Source organism: Meles meles, chromosome 6 (assembly GCF_922984935.1).
Source record: "Meles meles chromosome 6, mMelMel3.1 paternal haplotype, whole genome shotgun sequence".
NCBI classification, from domain to species: domain Eukaryota; kingdom Metazoa; phylum Chordata; class Mammalia; order Carnivora; family Mustelidae; genus Meles; species Meles meles.
In genome coordinates, this window is record NC_060071.1 from 134,275,878 (window position 1) to 134,303,692 (window position 27,815).

General features: G+C 48.3%; 1 protein-coding gene across 6 annotated transcripts in view; it reads right to left on the bottom strand.

Annotated features, from left to right (window-relative positions):
- TMEM63C (transmembrane protein 63C) overlaps positions 1–27,815 on the bottom strand; it is a 129,785-nt gene that overhangs the window by 60,959 nt on the left and 41,011 nt on the right. For 4 of the 6 annotated variants that reach the window (XR_006818636.1, XM_046007624.1, XM_046007621.1 and 1 more), the window contains exon 1: positions 8,323–8,602. The exons of 1 other annotated variant lie outside the window; for it this stretch is intronic. The gene's annotated coding sequence lies outside the window, so the exon portion shown is untranslated. One more of the 6 variants, XM_046007623.1, reaches the window with a different exon arrangement.

Consider the following 27,815-nt stretch of genomic DNA (forward strand, 5'->3'; position numbering starts at 1 on the left):
GTGGTGCGTTTGTTTTTTTTTTTTGTTTTTTTTTTTTTTTTAAAGATTTTATTTATTTATTTGATACACAGAGAGAGATCACAAGTAGGCAGAGAGGCAGGCAGAGAGAGAGAGGAGGAAGCAGGCTTCCTGCTGAGCAGAGAGCCCGATGTGGGGCTCGATCCCAGGACCCTGAGATCATGACCTGAGCCGAAGGCAGCGGCTTAACCCACTGAGCCACCCAGGCGCCCCGGTGCGTTTGTTTTTTAAACATAACACTGTACAATTCTATTTGTTGTTATTAATTTGTGAATTTTGCACCAGTATTCAGAAATTGGATTTTTTTCAGTCATTTTTCTTTTTTGGCGTTCTTTGTCAGTGTTATGCTGGCTTCACAGAATAATTTGGAATCTTTCCTTCTCTGTGATCTGGTATGGTTGGTGCAGCTTCAAAAACATGTAATTAGGGGCACCTGGGTGGTTCAGTCAGTTAAGCATCTGACTCTCGATTTTGGCTCGCTCGGGTTATGGGACTGAGCCCTGCTTCGGGCCCTATGCTGGGCATGGAATCTGCCTAGGATTCTCTGTCTCTCTTACAATAAATTATAACTCTCTCATAATAAATTAATATTTTTTAAGAACATAGAAATAATCTTTCCTTGAAGGTTTATAAAAATTCAAAGTTGGCTAAACCTCAGGTTTTGGGGAGGAGCGTTTTATGAAAACTCAGTTTCTCTTGTGATTATTGGTCCATTCACACTTTCTAGTTAGTTCTTCTGGGGTCAAACTGGTGATTTATATCTTCTCAGAAAACTATCAGTTTCAGTTGATTTTCAGCTGAATTTACATGTGGTCAAGCACAGTATCCAAGAATCTTTTTCTTTTCTCTGTATTAGCGGCTATTTCCCCATTTTAATGTTCAGTTTTACATATTTGGCTCATTCCTACCCCAACCCCCATCAGATTACTTAGACCTTAAAAAAGTCATCCAAGGACACATGCTGTTCGAACAGTAGCCTCCTGACCATGTGCATGGCCCAGAGACTGAGTAGCTGGAATCAGGGACGAGGATGAGGAAGGTAGTGGGGGAGGGGCATTCAGAAAACATTTAAAAAGTGTGGAGAGCCCCTGCACATGTGCCCTGGCCTTGAATATCCCACATCTCCTTTTCACAAGTCCCCCACACCCAGTAACACGTGACAACTCCCACCTGTCTTCAACCCCCAGCTGCCACCTCCTCTTGGAACCTTTCCTGGCTTCCCCGGGAAAAGTCAATGCCTTTCCTCTGACATTCAAGTTTACTTTTTTTTTTAAATTTAAAAAAAGGTTTTTTTTAAAGATTTTATTTGTATGTAATCTCTACACCCAACGTGGGGCTCGAACTCACAACCTCAAGATCAAGAGTCTCAGGCTTCCATTGACTGAGCTAGCCAGGTGCCCCTAATTTTGAAACCTTAAAAAAAATTTTATCTAGGGGTGCCTGGGTGGCTCAGTAGGTTAAAGCCTCTGCCTTCAACTTAGGTCAGGATCCCAGGGTCCTGGGATCGAGCCCTGCATCAGGCTCTCTGCTCAGTGGGAAGCCAGCTTCCTCCTCTCTCTCTCTGCCTGACTCTCTGCCTACTTGTGATCTCTGTCTGTTAAATAAATAAATAAAATCTTTTAAAAAATTATTTATTTATTTATTTGAGAGAGAAAGCACATAAGGGAGGGGGAGGGGCAGAGGGAAAGAGAGAAGCAGACTCCCCGCTGAGTGGGGAGCCAGATACGGGGCTCAGTCCCAGGACTTAGGGATCATGAGCTGAGCTGAAGGCAGATGCTTAACCAACTGAGCCACCCAGGCGTTCCATAATTTTGAAAACCTTTAAACACAAAAAATTAAAAGAATAAAACCAATGGAATTAACTTGTGTTAACATTCTATCATTTTTGCCTCAGATCTTTTTTGTTAAAATCCGCATTACTTGCAAATTAAAAGTCCTTCCTTCCATCCACCGGCACCAGCTCCTTCTTCCCCTCGCCCAAAAGACCACAAGTGCGAGTCTAGGAACTACTGCAACACGTCCATATCCATAAATCACAAACAGTTTTGTCTGTGATTTCCACGGAAATGAAACGTTCCTGAATGGTATTATTCTGCAACTTCCCATTTCTTGCAATACTGTTGAGATTTATTTATGTTAATACCGATCGTGCGCATGTTTATTGAGGTGGAAGTTACAAAACATAACATCTCCCAATTCCCTGTGTTTTAACTGCTGCGTCAGATCACGTTTTTAGTTGTCTGCTCCATCCCTGACGACACTGAAGACACCGACGTGGAGACCTCTTTTGTGCCGCCAGCCTTACTGCCCTAGATATCCTTGGAGCTGTCTCCTCAAGCACACGCGTGCGTTTCTCCAGGTAATTATACACCTAGATGCGAAACTGTTGGTCATAAAGTATGTACAGGTGCAGCTTTGAATGTCATTGCGGAAACACCCCCTGTGCCTCATCCCGCCATTACTCCAGCATTTCTGCAGCCGTCGCCTCGATCAGGTGACTTGCCCACCTGCCCCCTCCCCCACAAGTTACTGGAGGGCATGTGTGTGACTGGCACTCGATGAACACTTGACAAATGTCAGGATGAGCTCACTGTCTAGCACAAGAGACAGATGCTAATGGGACAAGCGCATTAAGGGCTATGAGACCTCCCCTGGTGGGGATCCAGGGAAGGCTTCATGGAGGAGGCGGTGTGGGAGCCGGAGTTTGAAAGGCAGGGAGGGTCTGACCGAATGAGGCTGGAGATGATGGAATGACGGGGCTGGGAGCAGGGGGAGGGTCGAACAGCCTGGGCATCTTGGATGTGACCGAGTGGTGGTTCTTAGCTGAACGGAAGGGTGAGCATGAAGGGGGAGGAAGGGTAGAGAAGACCAGCGTGCGTATTTTGTAAAATCTTCAGGGTGATCTGATCCATCCCTGCTCCATGCAGGAAGAGCCTTGAGCCAGAACTTGTGGGAAGGCGGAAGGAAGCAGGAAGACGGGCTGGAAAAGGTAAGCGTGTCTAATCCAAGCTCAGTCTCCAGTGGCAGGCTCTGGGGAGCCAGTAAGAAGTGACCAGGTCAGAGATGGGCTCAAAGACGACTCACCTGATCAGAGGCAAATCGCTGGGGTACCCAGGCCCTGGAGTAGGAGTAGGTCAGAGAGCCTGTCCCCCCGACCCCCACCTCTCTCCTCCCTCTGTCTCTGGGGACGGATCAGGTCACCAGGCCTCGACTTCTGCCCCAGACCCACAGCAGAATGCTGGGACTCAGCCTCTCCGAGTCCTCCGCTTTGCAGTCCTGCGAGCCCAGGCCTTTGCTGCCTGTCCCCTCCATCCTGGCTGCTCTAGGCAGGTGTCAGGCCAGGGGACTGGGGAGACCCTCCATGAAGCATGAAGCCAGGGCCCCTGCATTGAATCTCGTGCCCTGGCCTAGCTCAGCCGGTCTGATCAAGCCTGCAGTGCGTCCCGGGGCCTGAGGTGATGGTGGGGTGGGAGTCCTGTCCTTCCGTATTCCCTGCAGTCCTTCAGCAGAGCCCGGCTCTGGGCACCCAGCCCAGAGTGGAGGGAAAGGGGAGACACGCACGACCTTCACTTCCAAGTCCTTTTGTCTTAAGCCACTTCAGCAAAACCACCAGCAGCGGGGATAGCAGGTGAGCAGAGATGGTCAGCTGTGCTCGGGAGGAGGGACACTCCTCGGGAGTCACACAGGCCTGGACCGGCTCTGGGTTCGGCCGCTCTGGAGCCGGACAGTGTATGTGCACCTGTGTGTGGTTGCGGCTATTAAAATCTCTCTGAGCCTCAGCGTTGGCATCCATTAGATGGGCCACTCACACCTGCTCTGCCCCTCCCCCAGGAATAACAAGGAATGTGAGGTCACTCAGTGGCACTAGGACCTCAGGGCAGGGACACGATTCAGGCTGTCGTTCCACTACCTGAGCAACTCTCCCCAGAGCCTGGCTGCATTTGCAGTTCTGGGCACATGAGCTCCCAGTCCAGAAGGGTTCCAGTCCTACCAAAGGATAGTCGTCCCCCACGCCCATTCCCCACACCCCACACATACCCTCTGGTTCTGGGAAGACCTCGCCATCTGCCCACTCTTTTGGAGGGAACAGCTCAGTTCCAACAGTGGCCAAATCTGTCAACATCGTTGGTCAGCCACTGCCACCAAAACGTGGCCAGCCTGCCCAGAGACCCGGGACAGCCACCACTGAGCCAGTAAAGGGGGAGGGAGTGGAAAGAACGGGGTTCCGAGTCCCTAAGCACGCGCAGGTATGTGCACCTTTCTGCTTCCCACAATTCTCCCCACCCCCCCACCCCGGCACTGGGCCCAGTGCCCCCTGTGGCAGGGATTATCTCACCAGGTTGTGAACAGAAGCCTCATAGATAGAAGTGAAACAAGCAGATAATGAAGAGGGTAGAAACTCGGCTCCCCGGTGCCCCCAGACAAGGTGTCTGTGTGTGTCTTGTCCCTCATGCTCCACGCCCCCCAGCAAAGCCCAGTTGCTGTCCCCAGGGGCTCATTTGTCCTCTGCAGCATTTCCAGTCTAGGGTCCCTTCACTGCCACTCAGATACCTGAGGAGCCGAGGCCCCCACGTCAAAGCCCAGCACACGGCCACACCCCCAGCCAGGTGGCCACAGGCACATCTTGCCCATCTGTACCTCCAAAGACCTAAGGATGTTCTTCCCTTTTGACAGGATCCTATGGACTGAGGCCAGTGTCCCTCTTGTGGGGCACAATTCTGGGAAGACTCAGCCGATCTTGTCTTAGGAGTTCTTGTGCAGAACAGCAGGATGGAAGGATGGGAACAACAGACCGGGGGAGCCCAGGGCACTTGGATCCTGGTTTTGCAAGTGGCTCCAGGCTTCAGTTCCCTTTTGGAACAATCCAAGTCACTAGGACGACGAAGGGGATGACTGTGAGCATCCCCCTGCCACCCCACCCCTGCCTCTCCATGTTTCGGCAGCCGCAGGTGCTGGGGAGTAACACGGCAGTGTGGTTGCCTTCCCTGCCCTAGAAACACAGGACGCAGGGGTCTGACCACAGGTGTTCTTTGTAAGAGCTGCCTCAGTTTGCCCAGGGCGGTCTAGACAGATCTATGACAAGGACACACGGTACCCCATAAGCTGCCCGGTTCTCATCCCAGCTCCCCCTGGAACCCTGTTCTGCACGAGTTGCACCAGCCAATTCATGGCAAGAATGGGAGTCCAGTCCACAGCATCCAAGCTGATGGGTGAGTAACCCAGGAAAACCGTGGCTTTCCCAAGACACAGAGAAGACACAGGGCCCTTCCCCAGGCTAAACAGTGCTTTAAAGCTGCTGATCTCACTTCCTCAGAGCATCATCATTACAGCCCTTCCCAGAGTGAGCCTGCCTGAGGCTCTGAACGCCCAGCGGACTCCCGCACTCTGGACACCACGTGCAAACAGCTCCTAGGACTTTACGCCCATCATCTCCGCGGTTCTTCCACAAGCCGCTTCCCAGGAAGAACCAGAGGAGAGACAGTGTCCCTGGGCTGTGACAGGCAGTGAGGAGGGTATGGACTGGCAGCAAGGTCCACAGGGCCCCTGGTCACCAGTGCTTGGCTGGGGGGGAGTTCTGTTAAATATCACAGGCAGCCAACAGAAGCCCTCAGGGGTCAAAACACAACCCTGGGTGCACGGGGGAAGGACGGCCTGCCTTCCAAGCCTTCGAGGGGTGCCCTAGACAGGCCACAGGGGAGAGGGCATCCCCCATAGAGGGAACAGCCACATTTTCCCCCAAGAAAGCTGGAAACAGACAGCTTGTATCTACACCACAGTGTCCAGGAATAGCCCTTCCCATCCATAATAAATGGGTGACATGTTTCCAAAGCCCTTTGACCCAGCTGAAGAAGGTGTTTTCATGCCCAGCTGTCAGGTAGAAAAACCAAGGGCAGGGGGCCAGCCAAAAAGGGCTCTGGTCCAGAACCAATGCCATGCTTCTCCACGAGTGGTTCCTTTCCAGGAGCCTCTCCACAGCTTGACCCTGCCTCTGCTGGCCGGGAGGGACACACCACCAACTTCTCAGGACCACAGGGCAGTGGCCTTCCTCCTGGAGACCCTAAGGGCATCACAACAGAGGAACCAGACACCAGGTGGGTCCTCTTGTCTCTCTGGCATTGTACTGTCACCCCATGGGCAGCTAGTTCTGATCTGGTTTACTGGGAACCCCATCCCTTCCCATAGGTCCGCCTGGTGATTACTGGTGACCCTCCCCGCAGCCCAAGCCATGCTGCAGAATCACCAGGTCCAGCTTCTGGGGCTCTGTGCTCAGGGGGTGTGTTCGAAGAGCCCTGCCTCATGCGCCAGGAACAAGGTAACTCCCTTTCACTCAGAATAAGGCTGGGCTGGGCAGGAACCGCCATCCTGCCCTGCAGTTTGAGGGGGGATTGAGGCCACTGGCCCCGTGGGTCCTCTCCCAGCTGTGGTCACAACAGCTGGCACCCAGACAGGAGAGAGAGGTGCACTTACCCCAAGAGCCCCACGGAAACTGTCCCCTGTGGGAGCACAATGGGAAGGGAATTGAGTGACTTTGTCTCCTCTCTTCTAGCTGCTTTCTTTCTAAGTTGAAAACATCTTGTAAAGAAGGAGAAAATGCTGGAGCTGTCCCCTCTGACTGACAGCCGCCTCCACCCCTCAGGAGGCACTCAAGGCCTCACGCTACCAGGGCTGGTGGCTGTGGGAGGAGAGGAGAGAGGAAGGGGCCTCATCCACACCCCTGTGCTGGGTCAGGGGAGGAGACCTGTGTGTAGGTGACAGACCAGGAGCAACTCTCTGCACCCTCTGTGCCTCAGTTTCCTCACCTGCACCATGGCGCTGGCTGGCTCTAGCTCTAAGGTAAAACATAGTTCTCTCCCTACCTCGGTTTCCCTTGAGAGAAAGGCATCTGCTTCAGACAGGAGGAGGACAAGGTGAATTTGGGAAGAGTTCACCTCCGAGAGCCACAGAACCAACAGTAGTCCGTTTCTCCAGGGGACAGGTGTTGGGGAGAGAGCAAGGGTGAGATGCTACACCCCAGGGGAGGCGTCGGGAGAAGGCCATCCTACCAACATGGTTCCCCGGCCTCTTCTCCAGTGAGATGCAGGCCGTCAGAGGAGAAAGTCCATCTCCTCATCCCCTTCCCACAGCCGCCTGAGAATTTGAAGGTGGCTTTCAACAAGGCCAGTACAGGGACTGAAGCCTGGAACTGGGTTGCTCCCTCAGGGCTTCCTCTCCAGATGCCAACTCTCTCTCTCTCCTAGAACCCACAAGGATAGTAGAGGCCCACAGTCCCCTCTGCTCAGATAAGCGTTTTTCATGAGCGATTTTCTCCTGTCCCCAGACAACTCTTATCCTTGCAGTGTTCACACCCATAACACCCGAGAGCCCCTGCAGAAGTTGCAACCTCCTCCATTCTCAGGTTTGGGAAAAGGGGGCCCTGCAGTGGGGGTGGTCATCCACCCCAAACTGAACCAGAGGCCTGGAGAGCAAGATTGGCCCTTGCCCCTCCAGAGAGCATTAGATGGTCAAGGCAGTGCCTCGGAGGACAACTCTGTAGGACCTGCTAAGTGACCTCAGTGAAGCCACAGCACCCCCGGGCCTCAGTCTCCGCAGGTCCAACACCCAAATCCAAAGTTTCTCTCTCAAGGCCAAGAGGCGGATGGATGCAAGAACATTTCTCTGCGAGCATATGAGAAAAGGTGGCATCCTCTAGTCCAGGGGGCCCAGGAGCCCAGCCCACCAGTACAGAATGAGACCCCCACCCGGCAGCCGGCAGCGGTGACGCTGTTGTAACTCATAACGGTGCAGTAGACTGCGGGGGAAGCGCACCCCCCTCCCAGCCCAGCCCAGTGAGTGGGCGGCACAGCCCTGGGGAATCCCTGGGTGGGGGTACTCGCGAGAGGCAACCCACCTGGCTGTCAAGCAGGCGGGGCTTGGGGTTGAGGGTGGGGGGTGAGGGGAGCCTCCCGCCACCCCCCCAAACCCAGCGAAGACAGTCGACTAAGCTACGGCCTTCCCTGGTGGGCAGCTCATTCCACCCTTCCCTGGGCCCAGGCCGGCAGCCAGCCAGCGTGCCAAGGGACTGTGGCGCAGTCTCCCCCACCCCCACCCCGCCCAGTCCGAGGTCCCGGAAAGCAAAGAGCAAGCAGTCCCTCCCCGCCCCCTCCCCCGTCCAGGACCCGGATTCCGCACCCCTTCTCCCGGCCTGATCAGTCCTGGCTCACACCACCCGCGTGCTCACCACATCTGCGCCCTGGGCGTCACGGCCCAGCCCCAGGCAGGGTGCCCCGACCGCAGGGATACGGTGACAAGCGGCTCGCTCCTTACCTGGGAGGAGACAGCCAGCTGGTCCTCCTCGAGGGCCTGGTGAAGACAGCCCCACCTGGCAAGGGACTGTCAGCAAATTCCCCTCTGCATCACCGCGGGAGCGGCATCCCGGCTCCTCCCCGGCTGGAGCCAAGCTTGGCTCCGCCCCAAAGCTGCTCTGACCCTCCGGGGAACCCAGGCTGGATTTTCATATACAAAGGCCCGGGCTCCGCCTCAGAGACCCTGTCTCTACCAGGAACCATCTGCAAACTACCCTCGGAAACGCACAAGGCTGCCGATCCCTGCCGCCATGGCTCCCGCACCCCCTGATGCCGTGGGCCTGGGCCTCGGCAGCGGTCTTGCCGCTCTCCGCCCACCCTACAACCTCACCCCTACCCCAAGCTCTCCTCTGAGGCGTGTCTTCCTTCCGAACCTCCCCACCGGCGCCAGCAAAGCAAGAAAAGATGCACAACGACTCAAAGGTAGCAGGGTTCTGCCCCGCCCTCGGCCCGGCTCCTGGTGCCCAGAAGCTGGTACTCCCTCCTTCTTCCCCAGCAGCGAAAAGATCTACAGATTGGCCACAGCCCTGCCTGGGAGACCCAGAGGAGTGGGCTGGGTCATTTGCAGTTGGCCTGGGCCACTGTCCCCTTCCTGTCTCCAGTTTCATCAAAGTCCTGGCTATTGGGCTAGAGACGCTACTTTGGCCCTGGAGGCAGGTACCCGTGTTTGAACCCCCAAAGAGCCGTATGCAGAGTAAGGGGTAGTAGGGAACTCACTCTCTCTTTCCCAGACAGGGGCCCGCCCAGGCAGGTTTATTTTATAGACATTATCCCGTACTATCCGTATAATGGCTAATGGGTGAGGAGAGCTGAAAAGGGACTGTCCACAGTTTTATAAGGGTAAGATATTGATCATTAGGAGTTATTAGCAATCAGATGAGAAGACCTTAGAGAAAACAGCTGAATACAAGGTACGAGATGCTGCAGGGAGGGGAGCTGTGCCTTCCTGGGGTGTTTCTCAGCCAGATAAATGCAAGAGCCACATTTAAGAACTCTAATCCCCGCTGGGCCATCTAATATGGGGCTTAACCTCTCTGAGCCTCGTTCTTTGCATATGTAAAATGAAGGAAATAATAACAACATTGGAAGGCGGTTATGAGGGTGAAATGAGATATTGTGCACGCAGTAGATTACCGTCCTGGGTACTGGCAGGAGAGAGAAAAGCCTGAACACAAGCAGCTTGTTGTCTCTTTCCTCTGCTTCCTCATTACAGAACTAGTGTCTGACCTCAGGGTGAAAGGACTAAGGGCCTTCTGTGATGCGGCTTTAGAAAGGCCCAGTGTTAAGTGGAAAAAACATGGTCTTCAGCTGCAGTTGAACCTTCGTTCAGATCCAGACTTTTGTCTCTTACTAGCTATGTGACCTTGTACAAATTACTTAACCACTCTGAAGTTAACTTCCTCATCTGTAAAACAGGCACCTTGACACAAATGAAAGGAGTCCGATTACAGTACCTACCTCACAGGGTGGGTAGGAATATAAAATGCATAGAAGGTACTTAACTCAGTTTTCCACATACAGAAGAAGCAGGTCATTGTTAAGCTCTTCCTTCTTGGAAAGACCTAGATAAAGTGGAGGGAACCCAACACTGAAATTCCCAGGCATCCTGGACTGAGTGTCTTGGGAGGAGACTGAGTGGTGGGTATTCTAGCCCAGATCAAGAGCTGGTTTCCGCAGCTCTCCAAGCCCTCTGCCAAGGTCCCATCCGCATAGAACCCGTGCAGCCTGCTTCCCTAGGTGAGCCTGACCCCTGGACATGCCCTCTGGTGGGAGCCGAGGCCAGAATGGAAAGCTGGAAGCAGGTCTTCAAGGACCTCAAACACAAGCCTCAGAGGTTTGAACTTTACTAGGTAGGCCATGGGAGCCATGGAAAGCAAGGGATAAGACTGATAAGCCCACACCTAAGTCACTCCTGCTCCTGGAGGCAAGACCTAGGAGGCATCAAGGATGTGCACTAAAGGGAGACACAGAAGAGGAAGAGCAAGAACCCATGGAAATGCCAGGTGGGCATTGCAGTGGTATAATCAAAGACATGACCCCTGTGTCCTAACCAGTGTCCTAACCAACTGAACACCAGCCACCTAGATGAGGGTGAAGCTGGTAGAAGGTGCTCGGTAAAGGTGTATGAAATGAATAGCTGAGGCTTTGTGGGCTTGGGGAGGCCTTTGAAGGAAAGGTGCTTCCAACTCGTGGGTGCTGAGAACATTTTTCATGCTCTTATGTGGACTGAGGTAGGAGCTCAGTGAAAGACGATGACTACTATGCTATTGTCTTTATGACTGTTTTGTTAACCGCCAGTGTCTTGTTTGAGAACATAATCCAGAACAACAGCAAAGAAACCAAAGGCTCCTGAGCAATCCAGAAGAGATGGAACTGTCACACTGTCAGAATCGGTGCTTTTTCTGCAGAAGAGCACCTTGTAGATATCTTCAATGAGAGCCCACCTACATTTACTCTACATGCAATTTCAACAGATCCAGGGTGGCAGAGACTGCCAAGGGTCCCCTGATATCTTTCCTTCCCACTTCCTTTTAGCAGTAGAGCTTCCAAGATTAAAACTGGATTCATGGCTTCCTTGCCAGAGACTACATTTCCCAGCCTTCCTTTCAGCCAGGAGCAACCACAGGACTCAGTTCTAGCCAATGGGAAATGAGTGAAAGTGACATGTTTCACTTCTGGGCCACACTCTTAAAAGGAAGCTGCCTGCTCCTGACTTCCTCTTTCCCCTTGTGTAGATTGGACCATGGGCATGGGGATGGGTGGGGAGCAGCTTGATGAAGCTGGCAAGGACAGCAACAAGTTGCTGTCAACAAGACATTAAGAACTTGAGTTGCATGATGACCTGGAGGAGAAGGGCCTTGGATGGCTGAACACCTTGGTCTCTGTCACAACAGCTGAACCAGAAGCCTAACTGACAAACGTAGTTTCCTGATTGTCAAGCCCACAGCAGATGAGCAGGAGCACACCGGAAGAAGAAAGGACTCATAAAAAGCAAGCTCAGTGAAATAAGCAAAAGTCAAGAGCAAGAAAAGATAGAACAACTATGAAACAAAGTCGGAAGTCTTCTAGTTCAGGGTCACTCCAGGAGGCCTGGGGACATCATGGCATTACAGGGTAATGTTGGAAATATGCTGCATCATTAAGAGAAGGTTCTGACCAAATGTTTTCATTTAAGATGAAAACAAGTTTAATTTAGAAAGTATTTCTGATCAAAAATGGTTAACATAAAATAAAACATATATGTTTAAGGGTAGAGACCTTCAGCATCCAGAAAACTCAGCCATCCAAGATGACACTTTTCTTCAAGAACCAGAAACAGAGATTTTGGTTCATTGATTATATTTCTTCTTCCCTACTAGATTATGGATCAGATTGTACCTCCTTTTTCTTTTGATTCCTATTATCTAGCACAGTGCCCTGACTCAATAAATACTTCTTAATGGCATTGTTGCAGGGGGGGAGGGTAGATCCCAGAGCTTAGCAAGGTGATTTTGATTATTGATCAGTGAGATTGCCTGAGGTTCTCGACCATCCCAGTGAACAAGTACAGGAGCATAGCCCTCAGAAGAACGTTATGGGCCCACAGTGACCCTGGGACCTTCCCACTATTGTCTAGAAATCATCTCATCAGAAATGACTGATTTCTGAGCTCATAAAGACATACATACACAAGGATGTTCATTGCAGAACTGAATGTAATTGCAAAAAAACAAACACAACTGTACACAACCTACACAATTGTTCATGGCCTTTCTGTACTGCCCAGATGAGATGCTCAGGAAAACTCAATATGACAGGGGAAAAGTGGGAGACCCAGGAAGAGGCAGCTAGATGGGCTAACTCCCCATTTTTTAGTAGACTCCACTGGTTTTAGGCTTTAAGGCAGGAAAGGTACGCCAGAGTCCCCAACACCCCAGACCTGGAGCTGGGTCAACCCTGCTGGGTACTGGATAAGACTGCCCGGGAGTAATCACGGGAGGGTGGCTGTGGGTCCAGAGGTGATAGACATGAGACTCCACAGATTTTGCTCTAGGACCCAGAATGTAAACTCATGCCACTAACAGGGACAGTATTTTTAAGGCAGAATCACATCACGATTCATACTTTAAATGACAATCCAGACACTGTAGGGTATCTGCTGCCTCCCAAGAGCCAAATCAAAGCTTTCCAAGAAGGTGGGTCCATGTTTGGGGCTTGGGTTTCTATCACACACTCTGATCTGCTTTTCTGAATAGGAGGGAATTTGATTTCCTGTGCATAAGGGAGGGGAGCAATGTATTGGGGTGGAAAATGATTTTTCCAGTGTCTTCCAGCTAACCAGACATGAGATTGTAGATTTCAAGATAGAACAAGGCCTCAGGCTTAAGTCCAGAAATATAGCACTGACCCCTCATTGGAAGCTAACATTCCCCAAGTTGGGGGGCCAGAGCGAAGCCAGGTCCCAATAACCACTTGGCCCTCCATGGCAGAGAATTTAGGCCTCCCTTCTGCTGGCACAGCCTGGCCTCTCTGCCCCCCTTCCTCCTGGCCTCAGGCTAGGGCCCCACTCACCAGCGCTCCACCACTTAGATGTTCTTAGCTAGTAGTAGCCTCTTCTACTAGTGCTTCTCTCTCGGAAGACGGGAAGTTCGTGACTGGTGGGAGGTCACTTTTATCCACCGCTAACCAACAGCCACTGCCAATTATCAATATTAGAAACTTCTGGTGGGCCAGGTGAGCGGCGGATGCTGATGACATCACAAAGGAAGCACCTCTGTTGTGCTAGAACTCTGGGGGTATTTGAAAGGGAGGGTCCTCCCATCCAGAATTGAGACAGCTGTGAGCATGACCGGACAGATCTTAGTGTTGGAAGCTTGTGCATCTTTATCCCAATGCTGTCTTGAGTCTGGCTGATACCCTGCAGGATTAGGTTGAGAAGAATACTTGAGTCTTCATGTTGATATTCCATGAAGGCTAACCGCCCCCACCCACCCATCAGGGGGATTCTCACAGGACGGAAATATGGCTTTCCTATTGGATTTTTTCTGGACTATACAGAGAGGATCCCCTCTTGATTGCCAGGCTCTTTAAATAACATTTTTTAAAAGATTATTTATTTATTTATTTATTTGAGATGAGTGAGAGAGATCACAAACAGGGAGGGGAGAGTAGAGGGAGCAGACTCCCCACTGAGCAGGGCACCCAATGTGGGACTTTATTCATTTTAGTGAATAATCATGTAATTATATATTATTATACATATGTATATGATTATATGTATATATAGTGAATATAATGATCATATAATAATCATAAATTGAATATGAATAACCATGAAGCATATATATGAATATGATGAATAATCATAAATGATTATGAATCATAATAAATAATAAAAAAGCAAATTTGTAAACCACTACCCAAGTCAAGAAATAGGACATTATGGGGCACCTGGGTGGCTCAGTGGGTTAAAGCCTCTGCCTTCAGCTCCGGTCATGATCCCAGGGTCCTGGGATCGAGCCCCGCATCCGGCTCTCTGCTCATCGGGGAGCCTGCTTCCTCCTCTCTCTCTGCCTGCCTCTCTGCCTACTTGTGATCTGTCAAATAAATAAATAAAATCTTAAAAAAAAAGAAAAAAAAGAAATAGGACATTATTACCAGACGTTTCCCTGTGTTGTTTTCCAATTGCACACCTTCCTCCTCTATCAGATCGCCATCCAGAGATGTCCTGACCTTGATGGTAATCCGGTTTTCCTTTTCTTTACACTTTTACCATCTGCAATCAGTATAGTTTGTCTTGGCCTGTTTTGTAAGTGAGTATTAATGGATTCAGAATCTCTATGTACTTTATATCGGGCTTCTCTTCCTCCACATATTTTTAAGATTTATCTGTGTTTTAGCATACAGCTGTAGTTTATTCCTTATTATTGCTGTATTATGCATTAAACTCTCACCTTTGGTTGACCTTCTGTCTCTGTGGAAGCAGAAAGTAAAAGGTAAAGCAGAACTGTAAACTGCCTGGCTGAGTTTTGAAGGATTGCCCCAACATAAACACACAGTCCATCTTCAAAGACCAGCAGATGTTTTTTCTGTTGTTGTACCAGATGTTTAAATAAATCTCTATCAAATCAGCAGCTGGCCACAAAGCTAATGGAATAACAACGCCAGTGGCCACACACAACAAAATTATAGATTGTGCAAAATTAGTTCGGAAAAGACACTAAGCAAACAATTTCTGCAACAAGAAGCAACAACAAACTCTGGAGAAAGACAGTAATTCCCAGAGTTGCCACATTATAATATTCAAAATGTCTACTTTTCAACAAAAAAATTATGAAGAGAAACAAAAAAGTATGGCTCATATACAAGAAAAGAGGTGATTAATAGAAATTGTTGCTGAGGAAGCCCAGACATTGGACTTCCTTAAAAAGATTTTAGTTCAACCAGTTAAAATATGCTCAAAGAGGGCACCTGGGTGACTCAGTGGGTTAAGCCTCTGCCCTCAGCTCAGATCATGATCTCAGGGTCCTAGGATCGAGGCCCACATGAGGCTCTCTGCTCAGCAGGGAGCCTGCTTCCCCCTCTTTCTCTCTCTGCCTGCCTCTCTGCCTACTTGTGATCTCTGTCTGTCAAATAAATAAATAAAATCTTTAAAAAAAATGCTCAAAGAGTTAAAGGAGACCATGAGAATGATGTCTCGCCAAATAAAGAGATAGAAATTATAAAAAAGAAAAAAAGAAATTATAAAAAGGAACCAAATAGTAATTCTGGATTTGAAAAGTACAATAACTGAAATGAAAAATTCGCCAGACAGGCTCAACAGCAGATCTGAACAGACAAAAGAAGTAATCAGCAAACCTAAAGATAAGTCAACTGAGATTATCCAGTCTGGGTAGAATATAGGAAAAAAGAAAGAAAGAAAGAAAGAAAGAAAGAAAGATGAATAGACCCTAAGAGACTTGTAGGACACGATATGTGCATAATGGGAGGGCCAGAAGGAAGGAGAGTGGGACCAAAAGAATATTTGAGGAGATAATGCCCCATATTTTTCGAATTTGATAAAAAACAATCTACTCTTCTGAGAAAATCAATAGAATACAGATAGGATGAACTCAAAGAGATTGACACCAAGGCATATTATAATTAAACTGTTGAAAGACAGAAGCTTGAAATTAGCAAGAGAGAAGCAACACATCGTGCACAAGGAGTGTTTGAGAAGATTAATAGCTGATTTATTGTTGGAAATCATGGAGATCAGAAGGCAGTGGGATGACATAGTCACAGTGCTAAAAGAAAAGAATTGTCAATCAATAGATTCTCTATCCAGCAAAATTATCCCGCAAGAATGAAAGAGAGGGGTACTTGGGAGGCTTAGTGGGCAAGCATCTGACTCTTGGTTTTGGCTCAGGTCATGATCCCAGGGTAGTAGGATCAAGACCTGTGTCAAGCTCTGCACTCCATGGGGAGGCTGTTGGAGATTCTCTCTCTCCTTCTCCCTTTGCTCCTTCTCCAGCTCATGCTCACCCTCTCTCGCTCACTCTCTCTCTGTCTGTCTGTCTAAATAAATCTTTTTTTAAAGATTTTATTTATTTGACAGAGAGAGAGAGAGATCACAAGTAGGCAGAGAGGCAGGCAGAGAGGGAGGGGGAAGCAGGCTCCCCACTGAGCAGAGAGCCCGATGCAGGGCTCAATCCCAGGATCCTGAGATCATGACCTGAGCTGAAGGCAGAGGCTTAATCCACTGAGCCACGAAGGTGCCCCTGTCTAAATAAATCTTAAGGAAAAAAAAAAAGAATGAAATTGGACTCCAATGTGTCTCATTTGGTTAGGCGACTGCCTTCGGCTTGTGTCATGATCCCAGGGTCTTTGGATTGAGCCCTTTGCGGGGCTCCCTGCTCAGTGGGGAGTCTGCTTGTCCCTCTCCCTCTGCCCCTTCCCTGCACTTGTGTGTGCTCTCTCTTTGTCTCGAAAAATAAATAAGATCTCAACAAAAAAAAGAAATTAAGACATTTATAGATAAACAAAAACTGGTATTGTTTACCACCAGTAGACCTGTCTTTTGAGAAATGCCAAGAGAATCCTTCAGGTTGAAATGGAAGGACAGTAGACAGTAATTTGATTTCATATGAAGAAACAAAGAACACTGGTAAAGGTAACTGCATAGGTAAATATAAAAGTCAGTGTTAATGTATTTTCTTTCTTTTCTGTATTATGTAAAAGAAAACTGAATAAAACAAAAAATTAAAAATCTATGTCAATAAGCCCACAATGTATAAAGATGTAATTTGTGACAACAGCAACATAAAGGTGGGTACAGAGCTATATAGGGGCAAAACGTTTTGCATACTTTTGAAACTAATCTGAACTAGATTGTTACAAATTAAGATGCCAGTTGTAATCCTCAGAGCAATCACTAAGAAAATAACTCAAAAATATATAGTAATAAAAAATGACAAAGAAATTAAAATGATACACTGGAAAATAAGTATTTAACACAAAAAATGGTAGTGGAGAAAATAAACAAAAATAGGATAAGGCATACAAAAAACAAATAGCAAAGTGATAGAAGTAAGTCTATCTTTTCAGTAGTTACTTCAAATGTAAGTGAATTAAACTGTCTGATCAAAAGGCAGAGACTGGAAGAATGAATTAAAAAGAAATATACAGTGTGCCTGGGTGGCTCAGTAGGTTAAGCGGCTGCCTTCAGCTCAGGTCATGATTGAGCCCCTTATGGGGCTCTCTGCTCATTGGGGAGTCTGCTTCTCCCCCTCCCTCTCTCTTTGCCACTTTCCCTGCATGTGCTCTCTTGTGCTCTCTCTCTGTCAAATAAAGAAATAAAATCTTAATATATATACATATATATATATATACAAGTATAAGCTCACAAGAGACTCACTTGAGATCCCAAAACACAAATACATTCAAATTAAAAGGGTGAAAAAGACATTCCATGCAAAGAGTAACCAAAGAGAGCTGGAGTGGCTATACTAATATCAGAAAAAATAGGCTTTAAGGCAAAATTGTTACAAGGGACAAAAAATGACACGATATAATAATGAAAATAGAAATAATATATAAAATATATATCATTATATATAATGATATATATAATCATTATAGAAAAAGGTCACTCTATCAAGAAGTCATGAAAATTGTAAACATATATGTCCCTGGCAACAGAATTACCAAAATATATGACGAAAAAACTGACAAGATTAGGGGAAGTAAACAGTTTGACAATAATGCCAATTTTGATAATGGATACAACAACTAGATACAGATCAGCAAGGAAGCAGTAGACTTGACCATACTATGAATGAGCTAGACCTAAGGGACGGCTGTGAAACACTGCACCCAACAACAGCCCATTCCTCTCAAGTGCGCATGCAACATTCTCCAGTATAGACTTTAGGTTGGGCCACAAAACAGTTCTCGATAAATTTAAAAAGATTGAAGTTATACAAAATATGTTCTCTGAACACAATGGAATAAAATTAGAAATCAATAACAGAACTAAATCTGGAAAACTCAAAAACATGGAAATTAAACAATACACCCTTAAATAACCCAAAGTTCAAATAAGAAATCTCAAGGGAAATGAGAAAATATTTTGAGATGAATAAAAATGAAAATACAACTTCTACAATTGACGATATGTGGTGAAAGTAGTGCTCAGAGGGAAATTTATATGTGTAAATGCCTCCACTAAAAAAAGAACAAAGATCTTTAACCAATAACCTGTTCTTCCAACTTGAGAAACCAGAAAAAGAAGAGCAAACTAAGCTCAAAGAAAGTAGAAAGAAGGACACAGTAAAAATTGGAGTGGAGGGGTCCCTGGGTGGCTCAGTGGGTTAAGCCTCTGCCTTCGGTTCCGGCTCAGGTCATGGTCTCAGGGTCCTGGAATCGAGCCCCGCATCTGGCTCTCTGCTCAGGGGGAGCCTGCTTCCTCCTCTCTCTCTGCCTGCTGCTCTGCCTACGTGTGATCTCTCTCTCTCTCTGTCAAATAAATAAAATCTTAAAAAAAAAATCGGAGTGGAGACAAATGAAATACAGATCAGAAAAACAACAAAGAATCAGCAAAACCAAAAGCTGGTGCTCAAAAATGATTAGTAAAACTGACGAACCTTTAGCTGGACTGAACAGAGGGAGAGAAGACTCAATGTATTAAAATTTAAAAAATTGTGGGGACATTACTATTGACCCTACAGAAATAAAGAAGGATGATAAGAGAATATTATGAACAAATATATGCCAACAATCTAGGCTCTTTAGATGAAATGAATAAATTCCTAGACACACAATCTACCAAAACTGACTCAAGAAAAAGTAGAAAATACGAATTGACCAATAATGAGTAAAGAAATTGAATCAGTGATCCAAAAAGTTCCAACAGAAAAAGGAACCCTTGTGCATTGTCAGTAGGATTGTAAACTAATGCAACCACTGTGGAAAACAGTATGGAGGATCCTCAAAAAATTAAAAATAGAACTACCCTATGATCCAGCAATTCCACTTCTGGGAATATATCCAAAGGAAATGAAAATACTAACTTGAAAAGATATCTGCACTCCCATGTTCATAGCAGCATTGTTTCCAGTAGCTAAGACATGGAAACAATGTCGGTGTCCGTGAACAGATGAATGGATAAAGAAGTCCTCGCGCGCGTGTGCGCACGCGCGCACACACACACACACACTCACACTGGAATATTATTCAGATGTAAAAATGAGGAAACCCTGCCATTTGCAACACATTGGTTGAACGTTGAAAGCATGACGCTAAGGGAAATTAGTCAGACGGCGAAAGACAAGTAGTATACGATTTCACTTATATGCGGAATCTAAAAAATAAAATGATGAATAAACAAACGAACGAAAAGCAGAAACAGACCCCAAAATAGAGAAAACACACTGATGATTGCCAAAGGGGAAAAGGGACGGAAGATGAGCAAAATGGGTGAAGGGGAGTGGGGATGCAGTTATGGAATGAGTCAGTCATGAGACTGGGAAGACAGGCAGGGGGGCTGTGATGGTCTGTGTGGTGACGGGGGTAGCCACACCGGTGGGGAGCATAGCCAAATGAACAGACTTGTTGAATCACTATGTTGTACACCTGAAATGCATATAACGTCTTTACTTCAATTTTCAAAAAGTGTACAATTTGGGGGAAAGCTTGGGTGGCTCAGTCAGTTAATTGATCTCTGGGTCCTGGGATCCAGCCCTGCTGTGAGCTCCCTGCTCAGTGGGGAGTGTGCTTCTCCCTCTCCCTCTGTCTCTCCCCCCACCTCATGCTCTCTCTCTCTCTCTAATAAATAAATAAAGTATTTTTACAAGATTAAAAAATAAAAAGTGTACAGTTCTTTTTTAGCATATTCACAGAGTTGTACAATCACAATCTGATTTTAGAACATTTCTGTCATGCTGAAAAGAAACCTCACGTCCATTAGCAGTCATTTCCATTCCTCTACCCTATCCCTCCCCCAACCCTAGAATCTACTCTCTGTATTCATAGACACGCCTGTTCCAGGCATTTCAGATAAACGGAATCATCCAATATGTGGTCTTTTAAGACTGGCTTCTTTTATTTATATATTTTTTAAAGATTGTATTTATTTATTTAACAGGGAGAGAGAAATCAAAGTAGGCAGAGAGGCAGGCAGAGAGAGAGGGACAGGGGAAGCAGGCTTCCTGCTGAGCAGAGAGCCTGATGCAGGGCTCGATCCCAGGACCCTGAGATCATGACCCGAGCTGAAGGCAGAGGCTTAACCCACTGAGCCACCCAGGTGACCCTGGCTTCTTTTACTTAGCATAATATTTCCAAGGCTCCTCCATACAGTCCATTTACTTTTAATATAATTGTTTGCGTGGTTGGGCTTATGTCTACCATCTTGCTCTTTTCTTCTATTCATGCCATTAGCTCCTTTCTTCTTTCCTACCTTCTTTCGGATTGAGTATTTTTAAGACCCCATTTTATTTCTGTTGCTTTATTAGTTATTCCTGTCTCTTTTTCTTTAGTAGTTGCTCTATAGTTTACAATAGGCACAATATGCATCTTTAATTTCTCACAGTCTACCTCCAAATAATATTATGGAACATAATATTATATTATATCTCTTCACAGATAACACCAGAAACTTACAAACTGTAGCTCCGTTTCTTCTTCGTTCGCGGGTTTCTGTCATACATTTTACTTCTACATCTGCTGTAACTGTTTAGTACATCGTTATTATTTTTGCTTTATATAAGCTCTTATTTTTCTTTTACATAGATTTTTTCAAAGATTTTATTTCTTTATTTGACAGACAGAGATCACAAGTAGGCAGAGAAGCAGGCAGAGAGAGAGGGGAAAGCAGGCTCCCTGCTGAGCAGAGAGCCAGATAGGATGCGGGGCTCGATCCCAGGACACTGGGATCATGACCTGAGCTGAAGGCAGAGGCTTTAACCCACTGAGCCACCCTGGTGCCCCTTTACATAGATTTTTTTAATGGAGGGGGGAAACATCTCTTACCTTTACCATGTCTGGTATTTATTTCTTTCCATTTACTTCTTTGTGGGGAGTTGAGTGTCTCTACCTGATATCATTTCCCTCAAGCCTTTAACACGCCTGCCGGCAACAAATTCCCTCAGCTTTATCACCGGATACAGACTTCTAGGTTGACAGTATTTTGTTCAATTCAATTAAATCTTAAAGATTTAATTCCTAGTCTTCTGTCTTATATTGTTTCTAATGAAAAGCCAGAGATTATTCTTATATTGTCCTTTGTGTATATAATGACCCCTCCCCTGTCTCCTTAAAAAAAAATTTTTTTTTAATCATTGGTTTTCAGCAATTTAAAGATGACATGCCTTGCTGTGGGTCTCTTTGTGCTTGGCATTGATTTAGTGTTTTGGATCTGTGGGCTTATGTTTTTCATCCAATTTGGAAAAAATTCAGCCATTATGTTTTCAAATACGTGTCTGCCCACCTCCCCCCCCCCCCCGAATGTAATGACATGTATAGTATTCCGGTTGATATTGTCATAGTTTACTGAAACTGTTTCTTTTTTCAGACAGTTCTCGGCTTCTCCTGCAGCCTTGTTAGAAGACGCCAAAACCTGCGGGGGCGCCCCATGCCTTTGACTGGAACTCAAATCTTTATAAAGCAACGTATCCTTTCCATCAGATTTACTTGTGTATTTGAAAAATGAAAAGGAGTGCGAGGATGCAATCAGCATTCAGAATAGTGGTCCCCTCCACAAGATGGTGGGGAAAGGTGATGGGAGGTATACCATGAATATTTGACTGTACTGGCATGCTTCATTTCTTAAGCGGATAATAAGAAAATGAGTTTTGGCGTGTGTGTGTTTTTTTTAAGATTTTGTTTATGTGTGAGAGAGACAGAAAGAGAGGGAGAGAGAGCGCACATAAGCTGGGGGAGCGGCAGGGGAGACCGATGCGGGATGCGGGACTCGATCCCAGGACCCTGGACTCATGACCAGAGCGGAAGGCACCCACCCAACTGACAGCCACCCAGGCATCCCAGAATTTGAGGTTTTTGTTGTGCTATTCTTTGTACCTTTTTGTTTCAAATATCACTTAATTTTAAAAGACCACGAGGATATGAATCTCTGCATGTCAAAATCTCCTGGGGAGCCGGGATGCTCAGTCAGTTAAGTATCTGCCTGCTTGATCTCAGGGTCCTGGGATCGAGTCCTAAGTCAGGCTTCCTGCTCAGCAGTGAGTCTGTGTCTCCCCCTCCCTTTTGCCCCTCCCCCTCCCACTCATGCTCGCTCTCTCTCAAATAAATAAATAAAATCTTAATTTTTAAAATTAAGGTGTAATGTAAATCTGAAGGTGTAATGAGAGCATTAAATGAGATATTTGAGCATAGAAAATCTGGGTCTAGGTTTTGGCTCCCTGGCACTGTTTCTCCTGTCCTTCGGAGATGCATCCTTGGTGCTCTGCCTCCTCTTTCTGTCTCCTGAAGCTGCTGGCGGGGCTCCTGTGACTGAGCGAGCAGGGATAGAGGCGGTAGATACCCATGGGTCATTCACGGAGTCTGGTGCCTCGAAGCTGGTACTACCTGCTTTCTAGTATATTTTCCTCCTGACTTTATTATCAGCATATTATTGGTATGCAGGAAAAAAATGACCAACATGCAAAAGCCTTTATGCTGCAGCGAGAGGATTTCTCCCAGATTTCATTTCCTCTTTAGCTGAGCTAGGCTTAATCCTTTTAGCTGTGTTCACTGGGTCCTTTCAGCTGCTTCTAGAAATCTTCCCTTCCTTCTGTGTCTCTCGGTCTGACGAGCTGGAGAACCAGCTCCCTCCCTGCCCTGGCAATTCCCTCACCAACGTACCCGAGGCACATGATGGTGGCTGACACCTGTTAGACTTGAACTTGTTTAACCTTGTGAACTTGTTGAACCCTCATGACAACCCTACATGGTGGGTCCTATTGTTATCGTTCTCACTTGATCTTTGAAATATCTCGGGTGTGGAAAATACCGCTGTCCTCATCTAGAACCCTTTATGGATGAGGAAACTGAGGTTCAGTAATTTGGGCAAGGTCACCCAAGCAGGAGGGGGCTCCGCTAACCCTGAACCGGTTTCTTTCTCTAGTCTCTGGGTTTCTTGTGGATGGCCGGGAGGACTGCCGGGGCCACCTGTAGAATAAGGAGAGCAATAAATCATGGTTGATGTAAGTGGTCTGTTGCACAGCAATATTTGACTTAACAGTTGCTGAAAATTAGATTGTAGATGAATGTTTTCTCCGTATTTACCCTGTGTTGTTAAGTGAAAAAAGCAGGTTATAGAACAGGACATACAACATGATTTCACTGTTGTTAAAAAAAAGGGGGGGGGCACTTCATCTGAATCTGTTCAGTTCCTGAGTTGGGGAGTATGTTTGGTGTGGAAGGATGCTCGTATCCCTAACAAGATGTTGGTAAGTTCAGACCCCATTGCCTGGGCCATGATGACTGGAGCCCGAAGGTGGGGGTGGGGAGTCCCTCACTGGGAAGAGAGGTGGAAAGCTCTGCCACGTGTGGCACTACCTGGGCATTCGCAGGCTCCAGAACCAGCCCTGTGACTCCAACCAGCGTCTCTCCACTTCTCCCTCCTTTCTACCAGCCGGTGAGGATGGTCAGCGTGCTCAGTCCTGGGTGGCACCAGCCACCTGATCTTCAGGGCCAGGGAAAAAATGAAAATGCTTGGCTCCTGGTTCAAAAATTATGAAGAATTTCAGGGCGCCTGCGTGGCTCGTTGGTTTGAAGCCTCTGCCTTGGCTCAGGTCATGATCCCAGCGTCCTGGGATGGTGTCCCCGCAAGCAGGGAGCCTGCTTCTCCCTCTCTCTCTGTCTGCCGCTCTGCCTACTTGTGCTCACTGTCTGTCAAATAAATAAACAAAATCTTTTTAAGAATATGAAGAATTTCAAGACAGCAGAGCATTCAGCCGAGCATGGGGTGCTTCTGGTCCTGGGGCTCTGTGAGACTGCGCAGGTCAGATGGCCCCAGGCTAGGACAGGAGTGCTCTGGTTTCCCTTCTACTTTCTGGGGGTACAGGGAGGCTGCTAGAGATTACTCCCAGAGTGGGTGCCTGTGATGGAGGACTGGCACCCCATGCCTCATCTGGGTACCAGACCTTGTCCTCCGGGAAGGAGGATGGGACAGAGAATGGATGGAGCCTGAAGGCAGAGCCAGGTGCAGGGGAGGGAGCCTGCATGCCTCTGTCTGGCCAGGCAAGGCTACAGGAGTTTCCTGGGAGGGGGGTGGGGGTAGCTGGGAGGGATTCCAGTGGTGGGCCTCAGGGGCTAGAGTTGACTGGGTATTTTGGAAACCTCTCCCCAGAGAACTCACTACACCCTACTTGGAAGGCTGCCCCAGGAAGCACCGGTCTTGAGGGAGTATTGGCCAAGAAAACAAGATCTGCGGCTGGCTCCCTCCAGCTCTCACCGCCCTTGCCCCCACATCACACCCCAACCTCAGACCCTGGGGGTAAAAGCATTCTGACGGTGGGGGAGGGAGGAGAAGCCCCCCACGTTAGCCTTGCTTGCCACTGGGGGCAAGGGAGGAGCATCACCCTAGATTTGCATGTGATGTTTCATTCTTAAATTGGACGGGATTAACCTGGGTTTTTAATAATTAAAAAAAGCAACAGGAAATCTGATCAGAAAACTAGGAATCTGACTGGAATATTGTTCAGAGCCAGAAAAGATGCGACAAAGCGTGTTGAAGGCTGTGGTTAAAGACAAAGCAAACGCGTTTCCTGTTTGGATCCTGTCAGACTCAGGACTTTTCCAGAAACCAGGTTCGTAGGAATAGAGGTGTATCTGGAAGAGCATAGAGCCGTGTGTCAGACAACAGCTGGCTTTGGGGATTTTGGTACTAAGACAAAAAAGTGACTTTCCATGGAAGGAAGCATTATGTCCTCCATCCAGCCTGACCCCTGAGCCAGACCCTGCGACTTACGGGGCGGGGGGGGGGGGGGGGGGGGGGGGGGGGGGGGGGCAAGCATCCAGCTGGCTCTGGGGAAAGGAGTCCTTCCTCAGCCTCCTCAAGTCACCTGTGTGAGTCCCTCTGGACCCTCGGCCCCAGCCTCATTCATGTCTGTCCCCCACAGTGTGGGACAAGTCTCATAAAATCTGTTACATCAAAACACCACATCAGAGGCAGGGAGCCTTCTATCCTCTGTGAAGGCCTGATTTACAGGTAACGGGCCAGGAGGCAGATGCTAGATGAGGCGGGGAGATGGAGATGAGCAAGTAGGGTGACCAGCTTGTCCCTGGGACTGTCCCTTGTCCCTGGCCCTAGGGGGCAAGATCGGGTTGAGTGGAGGAGAGGGCTGATGGAAACGGGGTAAGGACGGAGAGAGAGGGGTGGAGAAATAGCAGCTGAGGGACAGGGGCAGTGGGAGCTGCCTTTCCTTTGTCTATTGGCTTTTATATCTTGTGGGGAACAAAGCCTCTCTCTGCTGGGAGGGGCTCCTTTTCCTTAAACTGGGAGGGGGTGAGTGTGTGTGTCTGTGTGTGTGTGCTCAGAGCTCATCACGCTAGAGCGCGCTCTCTCTCTCTCTCTCTCCCTCTCTTTCTCTCACAGCAGGCCTGCCCCCTCCTCCATAGCTCCAGTGGGAATGACTCAGCAAGAAAGCCAGGCCTGCTCCTCACTCTGGCTCCAGTCCGGCTGCTGGGCCCCCACCCAGGGCTCCCTGTCCCCCTGTTTCTCCTCCCTGTGGCACCCAAGGCGTGAATCTCCCTGACTCCAGCCACCAGGGCAGGGGACTCTCTGGGCTGAGGCCCCTGCTGTCTAACTTGGTGGCCTTGAGGAGAGGCGCTGGGCAGGACAGCTGGCCCGGAGTCGCCCCGTTCCTACCCTCTCCCCCCAGGAGCTAACATTTCTGGCTCCCTGAACTGGGTGCAGGGCTAGACACTGGGCTGCACATTTTCATTTCATCCCCACGTGGTGCGGTTGCTGCTCTGATAATTGTCACCTATGGATTCAGAAAGCGGGGAACAAGGGGCTGGCTCGCTCCTTCATACCCAGTTCTGGGGGCTGCGCACACCCGTGTGGACTAAAGTGTCCAGGCGGTACTCACTCGAGAACTGTGCCCCCGAGGGTTACTGGCACGCAGAGGGGCCCCTGGCAGGCTCAGCTGGAAGAGCATGAGACTGTCGATCTTGGGGTTGGGAGTTTGAGCCTCACGTGGGGTGCAGAGATTACTTAAAAAAAAAAAAAAACAAAAAAAACCTGTAGGTAACAGCTGGAAATAATTTGTGCTAACCCAGATAGGCACATCAAATAAGTCACGGTGCGTCTGTGTGACCCCATGCTCCCGCTACAAAGCCTAGGTGAGGGGCGCCCGGAGGGGCTCAGTCAGTTGGGTGCCTGACTCTTGCTTTTGGCTGGGGTTGTGATCTCAAGGCAGTGCAGCTGGGAGTCTGCATCTCTCCCTCTCTCTCTGCTCCTTCCCCCACTGACGCTCTCTCTCCCGCTCTCGCTCTCTCAAATAAATAAATAAATCTGAAAACAAGTAAAAATAAAAAGATAAAAAGGCTGAGGGCCTGTGTGTGTCCATGAACATGAGCAATCACCAGGTACAGCAACCGGGCTGGGGAAGGGTGTTGGGCATCTTAGCAGCTTAGAGAGCAGGTAGACAGGTGCACCCAGTCCTGCTGATAGCCTAAGTGAGTGCATAGCCGTGTGCCAGTGGGCTACCGTGTGTGTGCGCACATCTGTGTGTGCGTGTGCCTGTGTGTGCACCCTTAGACAGAGGGTCTCACCTGCACACCAGCTCTGGAAGGAGGCACGGGACATGGTGACGACAGCCATCTCCTAGGAGGGGGACAAGAGCCTGGGAGCAGTGGGGAGGAAGAGGACCCACACTTACTGTACTCACGTGCAGTCCCAATTTCATAGATTGCCCCTGAAGATGAGAAACCACCGTTTAAAAAGCACAATGCGGTGTGCAAAAGCAAACTTGGCATCTGTCTGCCTCCAGAGCTCAGACGCTGGGACACAGGAGTGTACGGCCTGAGAAGCATTTAAACTAATAGTGCATGTGTGTGTGTGTGTGTGTGTGTGTGTGTGTGTGAATGTTTGAGCACAAGCATGCTGGTGAGCATGAGTGAGAGGGTATTTGTACGTGGGAGTAGGGGTATGCAGAGAAACTGTCAGAACATCCAGGTCTTGGGGCACCTGGCTGGCTCCATGAGGGGAGCGTGGGACTCGATCTAGAGTTGGGAGTTCAAGCCCCACGATGGGTGTAGAGATTACTTAAAAATAAAATCTTAAAGCAAACACACAAACAAAAAAAAAAATAAAACAAATAAACAAACAAAAAAGAATATCCAGCTCCTGGTCCCCAAGTCTGGTTTCCAGGATGTGGGCTGAGATGGCCTTGACTCCTCACTGCCTCTCCCCTCCCCCCACCCAGAGTGCTGCATGAGCTGTGAGGATAGGAAAACAGGCTGCCCAGACAGGCCTCCAGATGGCAGACTCTGTAGAGATGGCTCTGGCAGAGGGGAGAGGGCACTTCCCTTTTAGTGCCTTCTGGAGAGTTCCAGACATATCCCTGAGCAAGCAGCCTGAGATGTAGGGAGGGAGGATAATAGGCTGGGGTGGGGGTGGGGGATGGAGCAGGGAACTGAATGCAGGGGTATGTGGCCTCCTTTGAGGAGAGGATGGGGGATTTTTCTGGGCCTGGAGAGACTGAAGAGAAGGCAGAGTCAATGTCCCTGGAGAGCAGGGATCAGGGTTGGGGGCAGCTGCCCCAGGGAGTGGGACAGAGAGGCAAAGGAAGCAGGCAGTGGTGTCTATTGAGATGTATGTTGGGTGACCCTCCAAGCCATAGGCCAGGTACTGGTCCCAGCAGCGTCGTATTTCCTCTCCTTGCTGGAAACATATCCCTGGAAAGCTGGTGGAGACAGTCGGGACTCTTGCCCCCAAAGTCTCCTCTGCCACCTGACAGTCTGCTTAAAATTCCGCCATCAGAACCCTACCTG